We start from the raw sequence: 25,793 nt of genomic DNA, 5'->3' as shown, positions 1-25,793 counted from the left end.
TAAATTGATGAATATACTGGGATATCTAAATTCAACGTCAATTGGAAATTAGTATTTCATGGAAAGGAAAAATTATTCATTAATCGAGGTAAGGGAATACCATAAAAATTAACTTGCCTACAGTCCTCCCCCACAGCGAAAATGCCACCGCCCGTCATAGACGATATGAAGATTGAGGCGCACCAACAAACTGAAATGCAAAACCGTCTTTTCGACAATAACACTGCAGTTCTAAGCATAAATTGATCGAATCAAAGGTGATTTACTTAAAGTGGGGTTTCTGAATTTACTACAGTCGACTTTAATTAACAAACAACCTTCAATTCGTCTGCTTTGAGAGCTATAGATTGACCGTTTCGACAATCCAGGCATACCAACAAAATGAAATTCAACATGTCGTAATTTGGACAAGACAACTGTAATTCTGAGCGTAAAATAATGTTATTAAGGATTATTTATTTGATATTAGAATTACTGCCCCGACTTGGGTTTACATGGAATTATACACTGCCTTTAATTCATCGGCTTTAAATTCCGTTTGGATTGGCAGTTCCTACAACCTGCAGGTCCTGTTGAAGGAGGTCAAAGTCTGTGCCCTAATATCTTCGGGATACAGTTGCATGGTTTCTTTTTAGATTTCAGAGGAAAATGACCCAGAAATGAGCATGAACATGACGTGTATTTGTTCACAGACATGATATACTTCAAGAGTAACAAACGATATTGTTTAATATGTAAAACATTTCCTTATGTTTATCGAGAAGGATGAGCGTCGTCAATTCAGACACCACCTCAACTTGTGTGGTAGAAGTGTCAAGGATTCTACTGATGTTGAAATGTCAGTCACTTCTCAGGACGAGCCACTTAGAGAAATAAACGGAAACATTCATGTAACCTGTGAGAGAGAGAGAGAGAGAGAGAGAGAGAGTGCTGGGGTCGGGGGGATGGCGTAGTGTCCATTTCCTCGACGATCTTTGATATTCATTATCTATTTGATCATTAGAATGATCGTCATTAACGAAGAACACATGAGCGGCCCTGTCGAGTTCTTTATTTGTCGGGTGCCACGAAGAAGAGCTGTGTGGAGAGAGAGAGAGAGAGAGAGAGAGAGAGAGAGAGAGAGAGAGAGAGTCCTTTCAGCAAAAGCAGAATGGCTCTGAGCTTCCAGGACCGGACGTTGTTTTCCGTCTGTGCATAAGGCCACCTTCTTCATGTCAACAGACAACAGCCTTACAATATTTCAGTACATCTCAGAATTTGTTGGGGCCGTGATGTATGGAACTGCAGCAAACCATTACAGCTATATTCAACTTTTCCTTCGCTTTTATATGTTTTTCTTTATTCATCTTATTAAAGTGAAAGCGTCCTTGAATGAGTCTATTTCCTTCCTTTGATGAAATGAATGTGGGGCAATGATGACCTCACCGTTCCACTATAGAGAAAGGAAACTATAGAGAAAACGGAGTAGCCTTTTTATCAATCAAGTTGTATGGACACACCCGAACCGCCTTTAATAATAATAATAATAATAATAATAATAATAATAATAATAATAATAAATAATAATAATAATAAGAATAATAATTTGGTACAAGACCCTCCTTATCACACTTGTCTCTTCAAATACAACCACTCCCTTTGCTGCGTTTACTTCAAAATGAGTCTCTTCAATTTCTTATGGCCTCAGTCTGTGGGGGATAATTGGTCTTGCAAGTATCTCTGTCCTTTATTGAAGTCTCTCGTTCTCCAGAACAGAGACATAGCCAGGTTCAAGTTCGTCTCTACAGTTCACTTGCACAAAGTATAAACAGGCACGAAAGACTACGGATGACTGTTCGGCCTTTATGCCTTTAACGCTGTGATCACTTCCCCGATTTGGTCAGTGCCGGTTTACACTGATGCTGCTGCTTCCTGGATGGCACCACAGGTTTAGATAGACGGCCTTATGTCATCACAGGCATCCAATTTAAACATTCCATCAGCCCATCAAAGGTTCAAAGGTGTCGAAATGAGCAAGATGACTGATGTGAACCTCTGGACTCGGAGCAGCAAATAGAAACCGGATTGGAATGTCCAATAGGGGGTTTCTTTCATAGACGCTCTCAGCAGGCCGCCGTCAGGTGGTGAGTGACGTCACATGCTTCCCGATGGAGAGTGGCCACACCCGGGACCATTTCTCGGGGCTAGCTCTGAACTCGGGGGTTCGTGTCCTGTATCTCCTAGAGGAGACCTCAGTCAGACGGTGCCCTTCGCTCATAAATCTGCAACCACACACCTTACCCAAAGACGTGTCACGAGCCCTAGCAGTCATAATTCATCGGCTAAGACTAGGATACCAATGCACATGACAGAGAATAGAAGGCAACCCCAGCCATGTGAACACTGTGAAACATTCACTGAAGAACCCCTGGAACACTGCCTACTAGAATGTCCAATAACAGAATAGCTAGAAGAAGAAGATACGAAAGGAATGAAAAAACAACCACCCAAATTACAAAGTACATACTGACAGACATGTCTTACCCGATCAAAAGCCTTTTCATAGTCAACAAAACAAACATATAGATCCTTTTTCACTTCTATTGCTCTCTCCATCAACATTCTCAAAATGAAAATTGCCTTTCTTGTCCCCTTGTCTCTCATAAAACCACATTGTTCATTGCCAATTTCTGGGAGTATCTTGTTTCTTATTCTGTTCAAAACAATCCTTAATATTATTTTTGTGATATGACTCATGATACTGATAGTCCTGTGTTTATTGCACTCAAGTGTTCCTGGTATTTTTGGTATTATGATAGACGCCGATTTATACATCTGTGTTGCAGGCTCTCCATCTTCATATATTCCTTCCGCTATTTCCATCAATATATCAGTGATGTATTCTCCCACAGCTACCAACATTTCTGCTGCTATTCCATCATCACCCGTTGCTTTATCGCTTTTTCATTTGTTTTAAAAGATGTCTCTATCTCTGATCTGATTATACTTGGTCCCTTTCCATTGCCATTCAAATCTAGATGTTTCTACTCTATCGTCATCAAACAATCTCCAATATATTCCGCCCATCTTTCCAATATTTCTCTTGACTCCATTACTATAGTTCCATCCGCTTTTTTGATACCAGTGCTAATGTTTCTCTTCTTTTTAAAAGTGATTTCTTTCACTTTATTATCCTTTCTCCGTTCATCCCTTTCATCCAAACCTTCCACCTCCTCACAAATCTCATCCGTCCATTTCTTCTTTGCCTTTGTGCATTCCCTCTTAATAGTTCTATCCAGACTCTATATCTGATGGAGTACCTGCTGGTGTTAAGATATGTTTTCCCATGGCGAGCAAGCGCCAAGTAAGCGTGCCGGTTTGGAGACAGCAAAACTGGCGTCAGTATGTAATTGAGGGACCTAATAAACCACCACGCCTCTAGCACCGTGTATTTCTTGTCCCACCTTGACATCCAATATGGCGCAGTGGACTCTTAAGGACCAACGTGACCCTCAATATGCCCTTCCAGCGTCGCTCAACGCAGTCCACCCCAAGGGCCGCACGCCCTGTCGTCCCCCGTGGGCTCCTTCCTGCCCTGCAAGAAGCCAGGCAGGCCATGGCGGCACAGCAACAAATGATCAACTACCTCCGTGACCAGATTACGACACACGCTACCCCTGCACCTCGTGTCCCTTCGTCTGCAGCCCCGGAGAAGTGTGAAATCGAGCTGAAGCCCGCCGCGTTCAGATCCTGGAGAAGGTCGATGGAATGTTGGATCGAATTGTGCAGACTACCGCCGCACGAGGTCGTCCACCACATCAGGCTATACTGCACGCCCCCTCTGCAACGAGTGCTGACGCCAGATTCATCTCTCAGAATGGAGTAACCTCACCGCTACGGAAGCCATGGACTTCATTCGTGATATTGTGTTACGCTCTACGAACCGTGCTGTGTTATGGTCGGAGTTTTTCAATGCGATACAAGGCCCAGGCGAAAGCGTTAGTGATTACTTTTTAAAGTGTTCCCAAAAGGCCACCGATTGCAATTTCCAGTGCCCTCGTGTCAGTGTAGCCTAGCCAATATATGTTATTACCTAAGTTAACGGTGGGCCTAAGTGATGAGGCTATGCGTCGTCATGTGTACCAATGACATTAATAGTGTTAGTGCCCTTAGGGCTAGGTGCTGTGCCTACGAGGCGGCCCGTGTTGACGCCACTGCGCGCCAATGCAATTGGCGGGAAACTGCTCTCGCGGCTGGCAGCGAGATACCTGAGGCAGATCATCTGAATGCAAACATCGCTGGTACAGTTATGGGCCACCCACCCCCTCCCTGTGGGAACTGCGGCGGCCGCCACGCCCCCGGCAGAGCCTCATGCCCCGCCAAGTCCGCCGTATGCAACGGATGCCGCAAGCAGGGCCACTATCAAAAATGCTGCAGGAAATCCCATGCAAAAGGGCAGAATCCCCGACAGATGTCTAGTGCTGTGTCTGGTGCTGTGCTTGTTGCGGGCGCCAACCTCACCGCCACCCAGTAGTGGAGGTAACAGTCGTCCACACTGCCACAGGAGTACAAGCGCCTGTCGTCGCCGTGGCGGACACCGGGGCACAGGTATGTGTGGGTGGGCCCCTCCCTACTGTCGCGCCTCCAGTCCGCCCAGCAGCCCTCCTTACACCCCGTGCCGGCTTGCGGGATGTAGCAGACCTCCACCCCCTGAAGTGCCTTGGATCCGTGTGCCACGTCACCCTGCAAGGCCGCACCACGGAGCAGGACGTGTACTTCGTGCAGTCGGCAAAGCACCTCTTCCTGTCACTGGACGCCTGCAGGGACTTGAAGCTGGTACCCAAGGAGTTCCCCCACCCCTCCCCCGCGGTGGCACACGTGAGCTTGTTCGATGGCGTGGCCCGACGGGCCGCCCAGGTACCACCCCGACCCGCCGAGGTGCCCCTGCCGCCCCAGGAGGAGCATGCGGCCAGACTGGAAGCCTGGCTCCTGCAACATTTCGCCACGACGACGTTTAACCACAAGCCAAGAAAGCCACATGACCAGGTATGAACAGGGGAGGGAACCGCACCACATCCACCTGCTCCCAGGGGCCACGCCCTACGCATTGCCACACCCCAGCATCGGTGCCAAAACACTGGGAAGAGGAAGTGAAGGCCCAGCTCGAAGAGGACGTCGCCCGTGGCGTCATAGAACCAGTACCTCTGGGCAGTGGTGTGCCCGTATGGTGGTCATCACCAAGAAGTCAGGACAGCCACGCCGTACTGGCGACTACCAGCACCTTAACGCATCCTGCCTGCGGGAGACACACCATACCCCAGCCCCATTCGACATGGTGTCCGGGGTACCCAAGCACACATTCAAGACCGTGGCGGACGCATACTGGGGATACCACCAGGTGGAGCTAGACGAGGAAAGTCGCGACCTGACCACATTCATCACCACCTGGGGGAGATTTCGTTACCGACGTACCCCCATGGGACACTGCTCCGCTGGCGATGCGAATACTCGACGATTCGACGACGCCATCCAGGACATCCAGAGGAAATACAAGTGCGTGGACGACACCCTGCTCTACGACGACAGCATCGAAGGGGCCTTCTGGCACGTCTACGACTTCCTCGAAACCTGCGCAGCTAAGGGCGTCACCCTGAAGCCGGAGAAATTCCAGTTCGCAAGAAGAGAAGTGGACTTTGTGGGCTTCAACTTGGGCTGGGAGGCCTACAAGCCAACACAGGAACGTTTGGCGGCCATCAAGAACTTCCCGATGCCGTGTCAGCCCTCTATCACCGACATAAGGGCATGGTACGGATTCGTCAACCAGCTGGCACCCTTCCTTGCAACAGCCCCCATCATGAACATATTCAGGGAGCTCCTCAAGAAGCCAACGGGGAAGTTAGTGTACTGGGACGAGGAACTCCGCACCAAATTCCATCACGCTCAGGACACAATCTGCCAATTAGCAAAGGACGGGTTGGCCTACTACGACAGGAGCCGCCCCACAGCAGCGATCACTGACTGAAGCAAAGAGGGCATAGGGTTTGTTATCCTCCAGCAGTATTGCGCGTGCAGCTCCGCCGACACACCCTTCTGCTGCACGAGCGGGTGGCGCCTGGCGCTGTGCGGCAGCCGCCATCTCACCGCCGCTGAAGCTGGCTACGCCGCCGTGGAGGGGGAAGCCCTCGCGGTAGCCTGGTGTCTCCAGAAGGCGAGGCTGTTCCTGCTGGGGTGCCCCAACCTCACCGTCATGACAGACCACCGCCCATTATCCAAGTTGCTGGGGGATCGGGCCCTTACGGAAATCTCCAACCCCCGTCTCTTCAGGCTGAAGGAGAGAACCCTGCAGTACCGCTTCAGGGTCATTTATCTGCCGGGGAAGCATAACAGTGCAGCAGACTTCCTATCACGATACCCCGCCTTGAAAGCCGATCCCAGCACCCACGACGTGGACCTCGACGAGGACCTCACCGACGCCATGGCGGCCGCTGTCTTGGCAGCAGTAGTAGAGGCATGACAGCCTGCGTCGTGGGACGAGGTGAGTGGTCAGACATTGCGCCGGTCAGAGACCCCGTGTATCAGCTGCCTCATGGCCAGGGTCCTGGCCGGGGACTGGGCCGACAGGAAGTCCCAGGTAGTTGCATGCTTCGGTTCCCTTCTACGGTGTCAGGGTGAGAAGGCCTTGGCCCGTCATCCAAGACTTAGTGACATACACATTTGAACAGGGCAATGTCCACCTAGTTATACTGGAGCCCCTTCGTCAGCAGGTGGCTGCCAACCTACACGTGGGGCACCAAGGCCTGGACTCCATGCAACGACGAGCGCGCCAGACGGTATACTGGCCTGGACTCGAGGGGGACCTGCAGTATCGCCACTCCTTGTGCGAAGAATGCGACGTTCACGCACCATCCCAGGCTGCGGAGGAATTCATCATCACGCCGCCCCCCGAGTACCCCTTCCAGATGATGGTAGCAGATATGTTCCAGCACGACGGACACATGTACATGGCCTATGCAGATAGGCTCACAGGTTGGCTGGAGCTGGTCCACTTCTCCACGGTACCTCCTCCTCTCACATCAAGACCCAGCTACGTCGCTACTTCGCCAGGTGGGGGGCCCCGGAGCAAATCTCCACGGACGGGGGCACCAATCTGGCAAGCGAGGAAATGGGGGAATTTTTCAAGTTGTGGGGCGTGTCCGTGCGACTATCATCTGCCCAGTACCCGCAGTCCAACGGCAGGGCAGAGGCCGCGGTCAAGGTTGGGAAGCGGATAATAATGGCCAACACGGGCAGCGGCGGCAACCTCGACACGGACTAGTCCTCTTTGGCTATGCTGCAGTACCTCAGCACACCCCGCCCCTCCGCGGAATGAACAAGTCACCACCCGCACCCCCGATGGCAGCAGCAGGCAGCTCCAGACGGCGTACCTACCGGCCCCGCTGGCACCTCACGTAGAACACTGGGGGGCAACCCTCCGGCATAGAGAACGTCAGATGGCTGACAATGGTGCTGCCCTCACCGAGAACGGACCCTCCAGAACCCTTCCCGTCATCAACCCGGACTCCCATGTACGAGTGCAAAATCAAGCCACCAAGCTGTGGGACCGTACCGGTATCGTGGCGGAAACGCTCCCATATCGACAATACCTAGTCAGACTGAACGGCAGCGGGCGCTTCTCCCTCCGTAACAGGAAGCACCTGCGTCTCACATCATCGGGGCCCCAGCCAGGGCGAGCAACACCTGCCACGCATCCAGCCCCTCCCACGCCCAAGCAGCCACCGGTCAGCCACCCTACGCCCAGCCCGCAAGCAGTGCGGGAGTCACGCCCATCACGTCACGCCAGGAGGCCAGCTTGGATGAATGACTACATATGATGTCTTTGACTGTCATACACCCTTCCTAGGTGTAATCATGTACATTACAGCAGCATCTGTTTATTTTGTTTTATTGGATCTGTCCCATTACTCTATCGCATGCATCCAATTTATCCATGTACATCCATGTATTGTTTTCTTTTTTTATTTTCCCATCCATGTAATATCCCATGTATTAATCTCGGGGGGGGGGGGGGGGATGATGGATTACCTGCTAGTGTTAAGATATGTTTTCCCATGGCGAGCAGGCGCCAAGTAAGCGTGCCAGTTGGAGACAGCAACTGGCGTCAGTATGTAATTGAGGACCTAATAAACCACACGCCTCTACACCCTGTATCTCTTGTCCCACCTTGACATCCAATAATATCTGTCTTCATTTTTACCCCTTTTGTGGCCTTCTTTCCTCCATCATTATCAAGATATCCTCTGTCATCCATTCTCTCCGAGCTCTCCTTTCTGTTGTTGGTATTACTTCATTACCTTCACTTATTGCATTTTCTATATTTTGCTACTTTTTCTGAGGATGTTGGAGCACTGGGTCTTCCTCCTTAAGCTGGCCATATCTATTTCTAACAATTATATTATATTGGTTCTTTAATTCTGCTGTTTTCAATCATTTCAGTTGCCTCTTTCATTTAGGTGAACTCTCTCAGTAAATTCAGGATATTCGTGTCGCCCCTCGAGGTTGATGTAGGCACGAATGATAGTACAGTTTTTGTCCTCGTTATTTCATGTTTTTTTTTCTTTGTGTCCATCACATCAACATCCTCACCTACATATCTATATCTAAAGTACCCACAGCCTTCCACACATATCCACACCCACCAAATACACATCCTCACCCACATATCGACATCAACCCCTTCATTTCGAAGTAAAGCTTATTTGCTCCCAGAGAAAAATCCTGGAACTATCTCAACCACGTTGACGAATTTGTCCTTGTTTTCAACACTATAGTATTGCAGGCAAATGGCAAAATGGTGTATGTAACTTTGCAAGCATTCATTATTAGAAATCCAATAAACATCAATTTTAATCATTATTATAATTTAATTAAATACTATTTTGCGCCCGTGTTCAATTCCTAAGGTTATTTAGAACCTTCCTTCTTTGAAGAATTTTGCGTTGCTTCCAACAAATCCGTATATGCCTGCTAGCATATTGCACACTGCACCTCCATCTGGACATTGGAGTGAGAGTGGATATAGTATATTGTCCTTTATGAGAGACTTCTGAAAAAGTAATTCTGAAATAAAATGACTATGTCATTTTCGTGGCACCTCTGAATATCGTATATTGTCCTTTATGAAGAGCGTTCTGAAAAAGTTAACTTCCTGAAATAAAATGACTATGGTCATTTTTCGTTGGCCCACCTCTGGAACTATCGTGATATTTATTCCATTTGTCTTGATCGAGTTTCATATACCATGAAACTAATCTGGAATGGTAATGTGATTATAGGAAGTTATCATGTGTTCAAAGGCTATATTACGTCTCAGTATCAGTTCAGTTTTAGCTTCCTGTCCAAGGAAACGATATTTGGGACTTTTCCATTTATCATCAAATGAAACCAGATGAAAATTATTATTAATTCTTCAAATTAGTTTTCTCTTCAACTCGCTTAAATCCTACTACTAAGGCAAGGCGGCCACGTGGTCGCCATAGGATTCTTTTTCCGCAGAACGATTTAGATTATTTTTTACTATAAGCAAGTCGTCAACGCCATCTATTGGCCACCTACGAAAATCAGAGATACCAAACTGCATTTTCAAAGATGTTAACATGTTAATTATGCTTAGAGAACTAAATACAACATCAACAGGTATAAATAATTCATAAAAAGGAAAAATTACACCAAAATGATCACAAATAGCGGAAATACATGGCATTTCATAGACGATATGAAGATCTAGGCATTCCAACGTAATTAGATTTATCACTGTATTTTAGACAGGAATAATGCACTTTTGTGTATAAGATAATTGGAATAAAAAAGCCATTTAGTTAAATTCCCATGTTTCTGTATCTACTACAGACCAGTTGAAATGAAAAAAAATATGTTTAATTCATTTGCTTTGATATCTAAATATAAATTGACAATCCAAGAATAGAACAAAATTAAATAAACACCGTAATTTGGACAAGAATACTGCAGTATTCGAATTATGTTTTACTTAAATTCCGGTTTCTGAACTTTCTGCGGACTACTTTAATAGTAAACTATCTTTAATTCAAAAACTTTAAAAGCTGTATATAGACTGGCAGTTCCGACAACTCTACTGTTTCTGTTCTTGGATGTAAAGGTCTCGCCATGTTTTACCTTGAAGAAATACATGCAGAGGACAAATATATACAATTTTTTACTTTTTTAAGATGGTTGTTGGTGTAGTGGGGAGGGAAATACCATGAACATAAACTTATAAGTAGAAGGAATGACTTATCATTATTTACAGACTTATTATCCTTCAATATTAACAAACCATATTATTGGTGTTTAAGATACAATCCTAAAATTTTTCATTAACAGATCAAATACAGATTCTTTCTAAACTCATCTGTTGAAATTGATGGCTAATTCATCATAATTTTATGATACCAGAACATCTGAAAAATATTAGGCAGTGCATAAAAAGGAAGGAAGGACTATTGTGGTAATATTAAAAGGCATGAATTGTCACATATGTTCGCATATATACATGATGAAATGAACACATTGGAATAATGCATCTTATTTTAGCCAAATTACACACAAAAAAATATACAACTTGATAAATAAATCTGACTCAACATTCTTTTCATTTTGAGAGAATTCATTGATATTATTGGCGGGATGCTTTCTTTTTATTCATCAAATTCGACATTTTTTCACCATAGACAAATATATTTATTTCCTGGACACCAGAAAATTACAACCACTCCGGTCAATCGACATTCCGCATGTCCTGTACCTTTCAGTAAACAAGTATAAAATTATAATCGATTTGGTACATTGCCTATGGTAGTTATCTGTGTCATTACCTCAATGGTTACTTAAAGTCAATTTTGTAGTATATGGTGCACTGAGTAATTAAATTCGTTCTAGTTAAAGAGGTAATATTATTCTTACGTCTCAGAGAATAAATAGGTAGGTCAACGAATTAGTTTATTTATTTATTTATGTATTTATTTACTTATTCATTTATTTATCGCTCTATTTACTTGCTTATTTATTTACTTATTGATAGGGTTAATGGGCAGAAATAGATATATGATTTTAGAATTTTTCATTTTTTTAGAGTATGTTGGTCGATATTAGAAAATACACCTGGACGCTGTGTGTGTGTGTATCGATGAAGTTCCTCAGACTGCCAAAGATGATAATTTGATAAAAATATTCACATATTTGATGGGTTCTTATTCAAGATTTATGCGCTGTACTGAATTTCTATGGGGCAGAATCTGAATGTGAACTGTTGTTTTGTATCAAAGCTGACTCATATGAATGCAATATATTGCAACTGGATCCTGGCTGACTTCTTCGTCAGCTGGGTCCAATGCAGTATTCTAAGTCTAATTATGAACAGGATTGTGAAATTACAATATGTCTATCACAATCATTGCAAATTATTCCAAAACTCAAGGAGTCCTCTAATACCTCTCTTATTGGTTATTTATTTCTGCCTTTCTTCTCCAAAAGCAGGATGCTGCCCCTGTCAGACCCCTTGACTCGCAGCATCCATCTTCCCAAGCCAACCTTAAAAGGTTAAAGGGCTTCTCTCTGTAAGTTCTGTCTAAGAGCCACAGTTGTCAATAGTAATATTGTACTTTGTACGTTGTCTGCGAGGTTATTATTCACGCTATGGCACTCATTCTGGTGTCAATGGAAAGCGGAATACGTGTACTTCATTCTGCTATGCTCAAAAGAAGCATATAAGCAAAGATTCATAATGATAGGAGGAGTTAAAATCGTCACAAAATGTAACCAGTCAGAGCATCTGAAGCGACCGACTCCCGGGCTACTTACTTTCCGTGTGATGCACGATCATGTTTGCAACCTGACCACATCCTTAATACGAAAAGCAATGTTATCAATATTTGTGTTCTCATGAAATTACTGTTGCCCAATAAACCTCAATATATTTAATTGTCTTTAAATCGGCTGCTCTCCTAATGCATTCCTTTAAGTAATTCTGAAATGATCTTGAAAAGGAGCTACATCACAAACCCATTGCAAATATAATCTTAGAAGACAAAAGCGCTCGACAGAATCTTGCAACTCCAAGGTGGGAGATGACTAAGGCTCTCTACATCTCCCAGACGTATCATTCTATATCGTGGCGTTCATTTTATTATTATTATATAAGTAGTGGTAGTATTATCAAGTGACATCACTCAAACACAACAATGGAAAAAAATTGTATATTTGGTTGGCAATATCCTACTCTCTGCCCGCCGGCATAGAGCTGAAAATTCCTTAAACACTACAGGTTATCTGATAAACGTTAAAACGGCCATCCAAACTACAATTACTGACATTGCAAGCTTAAAGTTATCTGCAATATATCTCGGGTAGCTTTCACGAACGCAATATATTCCATGAAACGGCTGATAGACTCATTTTCATTTGTATTTATTAATTTTTTCCAAAATAGAAAAAAGCGAATCTCTTACAAGGAGACCATTTGATAGTTCGGAAACTAGCATTTCTCCATTAAAATGCCGGTGCCTCGTTCTTCCCAAAGTTACCGAAAGGCCTCAGGTGACTGTGACGTCCTGCAAAATCGTTACTTCGAAACTGGATTGGACCGGATTTCATTTCAGAATCGTGGACAGCAGACGCCATCTATTGACCGCCCGAAGAAAATAGGTGCTCAATCAAGAAACTGTTGTGATTTTGATAGCGAGGCAAGATTAAAATTGCCGAATAAGTGATTGCAATGACTGCATAAAAAAGTAAAGTACTTTACTTTTTTCAATTATTTATGCCTATTGGTGCCTAACATTGCAGCATTTGAAGCCAAATGGCTGGAATTGTAAGAGGGAATTCACGAATTGGGTTCTGGTAATACATTCACAGCCCTGGATTGTTAGCCGGCGAAAAACTAGAATTACCAACAGAATTTGACTATTCCACATATTATTTTAGTCTAAATTATGGCAAATCTGGCAGTACATTATACTGAGAGGGTTTTATATTGTTATTCTTAGCTTTAACCTCGGCAAAACCTCACATAAATGATATTTTTCTTTCGGTTGGTACTTTTAATTTTTCCAAGGGTTTGTATGGCTGGCTACAGGGTTACAGAGTGCACCTACAGGGTGTCAGCATTGCGATTCGTCTTAACTTTTCTCCTGACTAAAATATTACAGAAAATAATCACTGGCTACGTTCTAATAGCTGACTTGGTTATGCATTTCATTAATGCATAAATTCCCATTGATTAAGGTATTTCATCTTGAAGATGTTGGTCAGTGTAGACGAGATTTTTACAAAACTTGTAACCTAAAAGGACGATTATTTGTCCGAGTTTCTGTAACTTTCCACAAGGTTATAAAAATTAAATTACTTCCTAGGTCTGCCATGAAGTCAGAATATCATATAAAGAAATACATTAATTAATAAGCCAGGAAATGCTTAATATGACAGTGAAACTGATAAGGGTCACAGGATTACCAAGTGGAAATGCACTTTCAGCATTTTCTGCAGGGAGAAATTGGGTGTAATTATTACATAAATTAATGGAAATTACATCTGTTTATGGTAATATATATATATATATATATTTATATATATATATATATATATATATATATATATATATCTATATGTATATATCCATTTTAATTATTCATATTCTCGGGTTGCTTCTCGATTTCCTATCGTATCCTGGAATTTTAAGGTCGGTTTTTCTGAGTAACAAATATCGGACGTATTTCAACACCAATTTTCGAATTTCCGCGAATTTGAGCAAACTCGAGACACTTTCCAACCAGGAAAAATTATTATTATTGAATATATTTCCAAAACGGCAAATTTCTATTAAAATAAAATTTAAAGGATTCATGATGTTTGATATGAATAGTCCTTGATGGGTCATGAAATCTCAACTTTTAAAACTTTTAAACGAAGAGAATCCGGTTCCTTTTCTGCGCTATTTGGTAATTTTTGGAATGAAAATGACAAAATATTCCTTTCGTTAATTGGCCTTAATTGCCTGTTAAAGCTCTATGATGTTGGCAATCTGCTTCCTATCCGCCGGACAAGGAGCAGCCATTGTTTATTACCAGAACGAACTTGGTCCTTTGTTGACAACTTTTCCCGTTCTTCGAAACGTCCCCTTAATATTAAGGTTCAATTTTAGATATATCAAAGTTCCTTACTAATAGTTATCATATATCTCGATACAGGATTTATTCGTGGTATTGCTAAAACAATATTTAAGTTTCATCTTCAAACAACCAACCACACTTCATCCGAAGACTGTCATAGCACTCAATAGATGTCTTTAGTGTACAATCTTGTTAAAACATTACATGATAAAAAATATCCTATATTTGGTATTCTTAGCGCGCAATGCCCTTTATTTAGGGTGAATAAAGAGCAGAAATCTTCTTTGCATTACTAGCAATGCCTTTCGTTATATAATGATTCAGTATCTTTATCTTCAGAGTGATTTTATTTGATTTATGAAATTTAGGCACGAGGCAGACGAGATTACTATAGTAACCATTTAGCTATTTCTTACGTTTTTCTATTCAGGAAGAAAAATTGTTTTTTTTTTATAGAAAATGGTATTTTAGTATATTCGGATACCTAGAAAAATTAACACTCCTCTCTCTCTCTCTCTCTCTCTCTCTCTCTCTCTCTCTCAAGATATTACAAAGTGGTAATCCTAGCCTGGGATGACCTCCACTAGGTCATTCTAGCCCGTGGCTGACCTCGACGAGGTAAGTATCGCCCTGCGGACCTCAGAGGGGTCATCCTTTCCAGGAAGACCTCGGTGAGGTAATCATTGCCAAGTAAGACCTCATCGAGGTCATACTTGGCCCGAAAAGCTTCCATTGAAAAGACATCAAGGCATAAATCGAAGTCGACTGATCTAGTGCATCTGTGAGGATCGAACTGAGACATCGAAAGAGCTGTACTGGTTTATTGATCAGAAACAAATACACAAACACACCCACACACACACACACACACACACACACACACATACATATATATATATATATATATATATATATATATATATATATATATATATACATACATATATATACATATATATATATTATATATATATGAGGAGGCTGTGCACATGGAAACGTAGTGTCCGTCACGAGCACATACAAAAGGGGACGGAGTCCCGCTGCGGTTGTGTTTTCTCGCACATACAAATATACGTATAATTATGCGTACAGGATACATATTTTGATGATATATATATCGGCGGAAAGGCCGTAAACTGCTCTACATTTTGTATGTAACGGAAGGACCGACATTTCGGCAGAAATGCCGTCCTTTAGCATCTCTCTCTCTCTCTCTCTCTCTATCTCTCTCTCTCTCTCTCTGTTGCCACTTTTATATTTAATGATGATAGTGATAACTTTAAAATAGGTCGGTTTACGGTGGCGAGAGAGAGAGAAATTGACTGTCCAGACTCGAGTGTCGGAATGGAATATAGTTTAAGACAAAGGCTAAGTGCTGGGACTTATGAGGTCAATCAATACTGGAAGGGCAAATGAAAGTTACAAAAGATCTCAAAATTGGTAATTCTGAAGGAAAATATTTCCGCTGAATTCAAACATGACGTATATATCCTATTTCTCGTGATTTTAGGAAACTTGAGATATATAATAACAGCAAACTCATTTTATTTAGCGTACAGTAATGTAAGGTTTTGTTGTACTATGTTAGCAGCACCTTCAGATCTTTGAAACTCTAACCAGAATTTAATGTGATGGAAACTTAACTTTTACATTCAGAGGCAACTGAGGCGTCAAGGATGCCAACTCCGAACAATCTTGAAGTAAAGGAACTGCGTTCAATATGCCACATCAGGTGCTATTTGTCAAGTCTATAATCCTACAATAATAGACAACGATCTCTCCTTCTTTGGCTCAGCTCGAGAACATTAAATCATTACTTTATACTGCCAAGTTTTAGCTTTTTTCCATGTTGGCTATCCTGCATCCTCCACAGAGGCCAAGAGGCGATCAATTCTGTGTGTGTGACCAGAAGGAACGTCCAGAGTTTGTTCAAAATATTCAGTTTACTTCATAATTCATTCAAACATCAGTTTTTAGGTATAAATATTATTCTATCCCACTGACTTCGTATATACGTTGACACAATTTATATATATTTTTTTAAATAAGATAGTTTCTTTTCCAGTGACCAGAGTATGTCCACAGGTTCTTTTTATAGCTACTAAGGTGAAATGTGAAGGAGGAGTTTCCTGTATGGTTTCCTAGAGTTTTCTCATTCAGGATCATCCCCTCAAGTCAAATGTTTATTTCTCTTCTACAGGTTTAAACTTCACTCAGTAGCTGCTCCAAGAGTGATAATCCTAGCTGGAATAAGGTCTCCTTCATCTCCAATATCAAAAACATATTTTTTATTTTATTGCTAACCTTACCACGGCCATCTTCTTTATAATGATGCTCATTTTTAACCGTTCAATGAGTTATCTGCTCCTGAAAATAGACATTTCTTGCTTTAGATTATCTTTTTATCTAATAGCAAATATTTTTTCTTTAGATATGACATAAGAAAGATGATTTTTCATTATAAGGCTTTTTTTTTCAAGTGTGTTCATAGCGGTTTAACAAGAGAGTCGAGGCCTAAAGTCCCGACCTCAAGGATGCTATGCACCGTCCCTCCCGTAGAAGACAGAGCACACGTCCCCTCATTCTGCATGATTGTAAAGAGGCTAAGAATGATGAGAGTTTATTCCCCATAAAATACCGTCCTGTCTACGGTCCCCTGTCAGGAGATTAGCGCCTGTCTACCATTAATGTTAACGTAGTTACGAATAGCATCAATTTTTTTTAAGGCCTTATTATTATTATTATTTTTTTTTCTTTTTGTCTATCTCAGTCCTCCAATTCGACTGGGTGGTATTTTATAGTGTGGGGTTCCGGGTTGCATCCTGCCTCCTTAGGAGTCCATCACTTTTCTTACTGTGTGCGCTGTTTCTAGGATCACACTCTTCTGCATGAGTCCTGGAGCTACTTCAGCCTCTAGTTGTTCTAGATTCCTTTTCAGGGATCTTGGGATTGTGCCTAGTGCTCCTATGATTATGGGTACGATTTCCACTGACATATCCTATATCCTTCTTATTTCTATTTTCAGGTCTTGATACTTATCCATTTTTTCCCTTTCTTTCTCTTCAACTCTGGTGTCCCATGGTATTATTATTATTATTATTATTATTATTATTATTATTATTATTATTATTATTATTATTCACTTGCTTTGGTCATTATTTCAGTTACGTTATTGAACATGTTCAGAGACCGAAACGAATATTATTCCTGAAGTTTATTAAATAAGTCCGGGATACAGAGATGGATTCTGTAATGAGTATCTTAAGAATGGTTCTCCCATGAGTAAGGATTTCTCTCTCTCTCTCTCTCTCTGTTTTCCCTTTTTCCTATCCTTTATTGGCTATGATGTGTCCGTTACATGTTGGTTAACTTTGCAATACCGGTGTAACTCCTGGAATTTTGGAAAGCCCCACATATTTTCTCCTTAATTAAAAGACAGAAAGTATCATTAAAATCTCGCTATCTGCCAAAATGTCCGCCCTGACGTCCTTCGTCTACCGGTGACCGCTAATAGTCGTTTCATCTCTTGCTTCGGGAAAAGTGTAGTACCGGTAAAACTGAACTACTACTTCAGACTGAACACGTTTTACGTTTTGGGTGAATTTTCCATTGACGATGCTGTTCGCTATTGGATGATCCGATTTTAACTTTGTTGTTCAAATGGTTTCGACTGATCCTATATTCATCTTTGTAGCTCACAAATAAGACTACATGCACTGTATTGGCACTCGCTTGGCCAAGCTGACCACGAGAATATCACCTAATTTGAGACGAATGGACCCTTTTTTTTGTGTCCAAAGACTCGAGTGTTTAGACAAAGGAAAGAGAAAACTCTCATGGCATTAATAACTCTTTTATTTTATAAAAAAACAGAAGTTGCGAAGAATTCGGTCATCTTTGATCTCCCCCACAAAACACCAGAGGGGTTTTGCGAAACTGGCAAGTCCCTCTGTTTATTCCAACGTCAATATTAAATCATTTCTTTTGAGGAAATGATTCCTTTTGGAATTGCTTGCTACCACATTTTCGTGGTTTCGCAAATACAGGTGGTAATGCTAAGGGTATCACATGGAATCTCGCTTGTAACATAGGAGGATGTGGCACGACTCAACGCAAGGACTGGACACAAGTTGTTTACAACGCCCACTTGGTTTAGTGTAGACCCGACCCAGGCGGCGTCTGGAAGGAAATGAATGAATTTCTAATATAAATATTCTCTGTTCATGTTTGCTTAGCAGTACAGATCATACTATAGATCCTACGATGTGTCATCATATCCACAGAGTGTGAAGAGTTCGAGAAGTGAAGAGGACTGTGTTTATTACAACTACAGAAGTATCTAGTAAAAAGTGACCAGTAGAGTCCATATATATATATATATATATATATATATATAATATATATATATATATATATATATATATATATATATATATATATATATATATATATATATATATATATATATATATATATATATAAATATATATATATCTATATATATATATATATATATAATATATATATATATATATATAGATATATATATATATATATATATATATATATATATATATATATATATATATATATATGTAAACACACACACTTACCGATAAATTTGTTCAAGAGGTGACTAGTGATGAGGTCGATGTGTTCTTGCTTCGTTACGGAAAACAAGCCGTTTGAATACGCACAGCTGAAACGTGCCTCATACCAGGTAACATCCAACCGGGGGAACTGGAAGAATCTGACACACGATGAACCGAAGAGGAGAACTCCTCCTTGTTCGCACTGAGCTGAAAACGTTTGGGAAATAGAGTTGTGATGAATGGCTGCCGCCTGAATGGAGGAACTAATGTGGATGGATGTGAAGGAAGAAATACCTGCATATCTCCTTTCAAAAAGGGAGAGTTGGTCGTTCTCTTAGGAGCATTATGGTGGAAATATTGATTGTAACGCAACAGATATCCCCGAAAACTCATATTTTCCTTTGCTACTAAAATCGTTATTTCTGGAATACTCTGTCCCCGTCAGATAACTATTTGATCATATATATATATATATATATATATATATATATATATATCTATATACTATATATATATATATATATATATATTATATATAATATATATATATATATATATATATATATATATATATATATATATATATATATATATATATATATACTATATATATATATATATACACATACATACTAGACAGACACTCACGTGAACATTTTGACAAGCGCAGGAATAATTTCCATCGGTGTTGATGCACTTTTCACCTTCTGGACAAAGGGGAGTGGTGGAATTACATTCACTGACGTCTGAAAATGGAAAATATGTAGGAAAGTCATTTGTAGATATCTTTACAAAAACATCATTAGCTCATAAAAATAAAATTAATTCTGTATATAAATCATGGCACAATAGAAAAAATATATGATATATATATATATATTATATATATATATATATATATATATATATATATATAGTATATACTAAATATATATAATATATATATATATATATATATATATATATATATATATATATATGTATATATAGTATAGTAATACATATATATATATAGATATATATATATATACTATATATATATATATATATGTATACATACATATATATCTATATATATATATATATATATACATATATATATATATATATATATATATATATATATACATATATATATATATATATATATATATATATAATATATATATATATATATATATACATATATATATATATATACATTATAATATGTATATATAGATATATATATATATCTATATATATATATATATATATATATATCATATATATATATATGTATATATGATGTATATACAGATATATTATTTGTCGTTAAACTGTTTGGTCCGTGTAACCATTCATAGATAAAATACCCTTGTTTCTTAAACTGGAAATCTCTGTATAGATTTCAACAGATGTGACCTCATCAGAGCAACAGATATCTTGCAAAATTTAGCCTTTTATATTAATCAAGTATGAATTTGCTTCATGGGCTGAGAGACGGTATCAAAGCAGTATGAATATGGGCCTCTATTTACTAACGAGACACGGTAACACAAAAATACATATCAAGATCCATTGAGCCTTCTATTTTAACCATGAATGAATTTATTCATGGACATGAGAAGCGACAGTATCAGAAGGACAATTCGTTTGTTTATTTGGGTGTGAGGGGTGTAAAATAGGCCTCCTACTTTTTTATATATATATAATAAATTGGCCTTCTGTTTGAGACACGTAAAAATGTGCTTCTTGAAGAGGAGCTGCATTAGAACAACAAGACAACGTAGGGGCACACAATAGGGTCGCGAATGACATTCATCGATATCTAGTGATAAGTGATCAATGGTCAGTGAGTGTTGTCAGCAAATAAGAAGAAGAGACCTCTGGTTTAAAATAATGTGCTTCCAGACAGCACTTGCTTGCATCTGCATAACGTGGGGAGTGTGTCATATAGAAACCCAGAGGCCATATATAAAGGGAATAAATGGGGTATTGAATTAAAGAATAAACACTTAATCATCACTAAATATGTCTGAATTCTTAATGAAAAGTAAACTGGAACGCTAAGTATAAGATCAACTGTGCAGATGATGGAATGCCCCATGAATGCGGCTACAATGATGATGTCGTACTGCGGGTTAACACAAACTGCCAAAATATTGATTTCTGATAAGGTTTTGCGATACATTCACTGCAAAGCTTGACGCGTTCTTTGTAGTGGGTGGACAGATTTTCTGATTTTCTCTTGCTTTGATTGAACGGTCTCCCTTCAGAGGATGTGGTTCAGTGAGAATCTGAAGATGGCAAACGAAGATGCAATGCTCCCTCAGCAGTTCTTCTACTTCTAATCAATGATGATTCATTCTTTGAAATCCAACTGCCAGACTAAAAGATATGCAAGAGTATCTGGGACCAGTCAAGTGGACACACTGGTTATGTTTCAAGGATGACTCTCGAGGAGTGTTTAGGATCCCGATAAGAACAAGTTAACATGAAAGCGAAACTCACCAACACAAGTACCGTCGACTTTCTCGAATCCAGCGTCGCAGAAGCATTCAAAACTTCCCGGTGTATTTTGACACCGCATGCCTGGACCACATGGGTCGCTGTCACATTCATTTATATCTGGTAAAACGAAGAAAATCATGCATGACTAGAGAGAGAGAGAGAGAGAGAGAGAGAGAGAGAGACCATCCCCATATTAAATTGTCGCTATGACTGTGATGATGGTAAAGGTGTCGTATGTAATACTTATTGCTATCAACAAACTTGGAAGAGAAATGAAGATATTTTCCACAATATTCAACAATTTGAGATGAAAATAAGGTTTTATCAGAAAGAACTTGTGCAATAAGGGTGAAATAACTGCGATGACTTAACAATGGAAAATCCACAATAACATTTTGATATAAGGCTTTAGAAAATCTCTGACAATAATGTCTCATGAATGAAGTTCATCCGCATCTTGATAACCTGAGCGCCAACTGCATAAACTAGGATATCATAAAGGTCAGACTGTATGAAATGTTCTGTAACACTCACCTCCACATTGCTCAAAGCCTGCATTGCAGGCGCATTCGTAGCCTATTTCTTTATCCCGACATTCTGAGTTGGCGGGGCAAGTGTCGTTCCCTGCTGCGCATTCATCCTGTTTCACTGTGGTCACTGGTCAGTCGATGCGAAAGAAGAAAAGCAAGGAAGTGCAATTATTATCCATCTACCAGAAATCGCAATTTCCTAACTTATTGAGAAGACTATGAGCCCAGTATTTTAGAAAATGTGAAACCAATTGTCTTGGAGACTCTTTATTTCAACCAAGAGAAGGGAATGTGACTATCAAATATACCACGGAGAAAGGTTTTTTGAGCCGGTTTCTAACATTCAATTCCTTGGCCATTCAACTAAGACTAATCTTGGATTTCATATACTATTAATCCATGAGAACATTTTAAACAGATTTTACATCTTGAAGAAGTTTGGGTAATGTTGCCAAGCAATGTTTATGAGAACATTTTCAAGAATACGAAGTAGAATTTAACGTCAAAGTTTAGGACAGTTTAAACATTTTGAAGTCTATATGTCTTTAGAGCTCTTCTTATTCTTCTTCCTCTTCTTACCTTGTACACAGCAGGAGCAGATAGGCGACCTGCACTCTTTTGGAAATAGGAGGCCGTCGCAGTCTTCTTTCTTGTTGTTTCTGATGCAATAGCCACCGTTACCAATGCATGCGTCGGTTGGTTTACAATCTGCAAAGTGAGAAGAGTCATGTCTGAATATTATCTTTCCCCAGTCGGTGTTGGAAATAATGAAATGATGTCAAAAGGAACAGAAACAAAAGGGAACTGCCTTTCCTTGTGAAAATAATAGACATTTTGCAGCTTCTTAATGATGATCATGATATTTCTCTAAGGATATCAATTTGGACCACATCAAGTGCTATGTATCGTCTTGAAAATGCTGATATGTGCTATCAAATGAAAGCGAATATACAAAGCTTATTACAGAACACAAAGGAATCCACAGATAAAACATCAAGAAAATGAGCAGAGCTCCAGTCTTATTATGTGAAGATGAGATCAATGGTTTTCATATCATTTCTAATTTTCCACTGTGTATTGTTCACTTCTGCTCTCACCCACCCTAGGAAGAGGAGCTGCTTCGTGAAAACAAGACGCAATGACCTTATTGGAGACGCCCTGTGGATACCTCAACCCTCCAGGGAATGAATAAGACAACTTACCGAGTTCATGAAAATGTCCTATCCCAGCAATGGCGGAGTCCAGGTTTCTGTAAGAAAGAAGGAAATTCGATAGAGAAACGTTTGTCGTGGTCATCAAATTCTGAATCAATTTCAGCATTTATCCAATTCAAGTCATTATAGCAGTAGCATTACGACGAACTGATCTATGAGAAAAGAAGACACCATGTCTTGGAAAGGAAGAATAATGATTCCAGTTCTTGAGACACTACATGATTAGAAAAGAAAAACAATGGGAAGTAAAGGCCTGAAAACCAAACAGTGAATTTTGTTAGCTGACATAACTTCAATTCACTCTGATAAAGTGAACCATGAGACTAATACCTTCTGTAGGCACTGAATTGAGGCAAGGAAGAAGCCGAAGAAAACTAACGTTGTCTTCATGATCACGTCAGGCAGGCAGGCAGGGAGAGAGACTGAGGCACAGTCACACTAGGACGGTGGTCTTTTGAACTCTGCACAATCAGCTGCTCATCGCTGTTCTCACCTCTTATTATATTGGTCCAGCTCGTAGACCTGGAGCAGGTGGCGCCACCTTACTGCGCTTGCGCTGCCAGTCAACAGCTGCTGGTGTTGCCATATACATTTCCCAAAGATATCGTACAGGGGCTTCCAAATTATGGATTTTTCACTGAAATTATCATACATATTAATAGTTGCCTTTAATATGTATATATATATATATATATATATATATATATATATATATATATATATATATATATATATATATATGTGTGTGTGTGTGTGTATATATATATATATACATATATATATATATATATATATATATATATATATATATATATATATATATATATATATATAGATATATATATAATATATATATATATATATATAATATATATATATATATATACATATACATATATATATATATATATATATATATATATATATATATATATATATATATATATATATACATATGCATATATATATATATATATATATATATATTATATATATATATATATATATATATATATATATATATATATATATATATATATATATATATATATATATTATATATATATATATATATATATATATATATATATATATATATATATATATCAGCTGAAGCCACAGGGAAAATTTTAAAAAAGAAAAGACAGAGTGACAGTACTTTCGTGTAATTAACACATCTTCGGGGCACATTTGTGCCCGGAAGATGTATTAAATACACGAAAGTACTTGGCACTCTGTCTTTTCTTTTTTAAAATTTTCCCTGTGGCTTCTGCTGGTAAACAAAATCACGTGCTTACTTTTGTGATATCAAGTATATGTATGTATGTCATATATATATTTATATATATATATATATATATATATATATATATATATATATATACGTATATATATATATATATATATATATATATATATATATATATATATATATATATATATATATATATATATATACAGAGAGAGAGAGAGAGAGAGAGAGAGAGAGAGAGAGAGAGAGAGAGAGAGAGAGAGAATGATACTGAAGCAGTCCCCAGAAGCATGAAATTTCTTGCTAATATGATACACATATTTCACAAAGTAGCATTACTACAAAAAAAAAAAATTGATTTCCTATCAGTATTACAATTTAAATGCGTATCATAGATGAAGAACCGTCACATGTAGTTACTTCTCGGACAATAATAACATCCCCTCCAAACGACAGCTACGGCAGTGGCAGAGGAGGACATATCTTAATGGTACTGTGCACGAAATATAGAGTAACAAGATTGCATATTAGCATTACAGTTCATATGCGTACTATAAATGAAGGTACGTATACCGGACCGAGTGCAATAGCCAACGGCTCCCCGCCCCCCTTCCCCCATCCCACCCCTCCTCCCCTTCCATACACACAATTTGGGTGTTTATTAACTTGTAAATCGTAATAGCTATAAATAGACATTTTTAAGTCCTGTAAAAACAACTGATTCTTTAAACGCCCCATTTGTTATTTGCTTGATTATTTACATTTCTTTCAGTTCTGTTGTCATTAAAAGATAAATATTACATAGATTTATAAATGGTTTCGGGGACGTAGTGGAATCATCGTACAAAACCTTACGATAGTACATATGGTGTTGTACATCGTACAAAGTGGTCAAATTATCGTACATGTTATATATATCGCGCATATATTGAGCTGGTGTTTTGTTGTTGATGATTCAGATCATGGGAGACCAACGACCCAGAGACAAGAGTTGCTCCTCTTCTCGACTCCTCTAATCATTTTGAGAAAGGAAAATAGGAACAATAACCATATGAGAAGAAAGGTGGAATAATTATATCAAAATTCTAATCTAAATACATAATGATGAAAGAAAAACTGTGTTCCAGTTAAAACCTCTGATACTAGACACGATCTCAGACACGTTCACCAGACACTGTGGATCTGACAAAATATGAATTTGTTCATAAGTGAGTTTGTTTACAAAGTCGTCCAGTTAAAGAAGCTTTTCTCAGTTCATGATGTTTGCTAAGAATCACTTTAAATGTCAGTTATTATCTAGATTAAACCTTGTACTACCTCCACATATTTATTTGAGAGTTTTTGACATAACTGTACTGCATTGGCTTATCATCATATGTATCTTAAAGTCAAGCACTATTTTGGGGGAGATTTATTCAATGTTTATTCTGGACAATTATTTCAGAGGTAAAAGCAATCTTAGCAGAAGTCTTATGCACACTAAAACTGGCACTGAGATCTTCACAGAATAGTAATAAAAAATTTGTGTTGTTTGGTGTTCACCATTGGAATCG

The 25,793-nt window shown here is 39.4% G+C and overlaps 1 long non-coding RNA gene across 1 annotated transcript; it reads right to left on the bottom strand.

The window, feature by feature from the left end:
• Nucleotides 1-17,998: 17,998 nt before the first annotated feature.
• Nucleotides 17,999-18,904, bottom strand: LOC135199148 (uncharacterized). The gene is made up of 2 exons (XR_010310931.1): nucleotides 18,773-18,904; nucleotides 17,999-18,338 (listed from the first exon to the last, which is right to left on the bottom strand). It is a non-coding gene; the product is annotated as an uncharacterized LOC135199148 (long non-coding RNA).
• Between the last annotated feature and the right edge of the window lie 6,889 nt (nucleotides 18,905-25,793).

The sequence above is a fragment of the Macrobrachium nipponense genome, chromosome 25, assembly GCF_015104395.2.
Source record: "Macrobrachium nipponense isolate FS-2020 chromosome 25, ASM1510439v2, whole genome shotgun sequence".
In the NCBI taxonomy this organism is placed as follows: Eukaryota; Metazoa; Arthropoda; class Malacostraca; order Decapoda; family Palaemonidae; genus Macrobrachium; species Macrobrachium nipponense.
The sequence above is the reverse complement of the archived record's forward strand: the minus strand, read 5'-3'. Positions and strand labels throughout refer to the sequence as shown.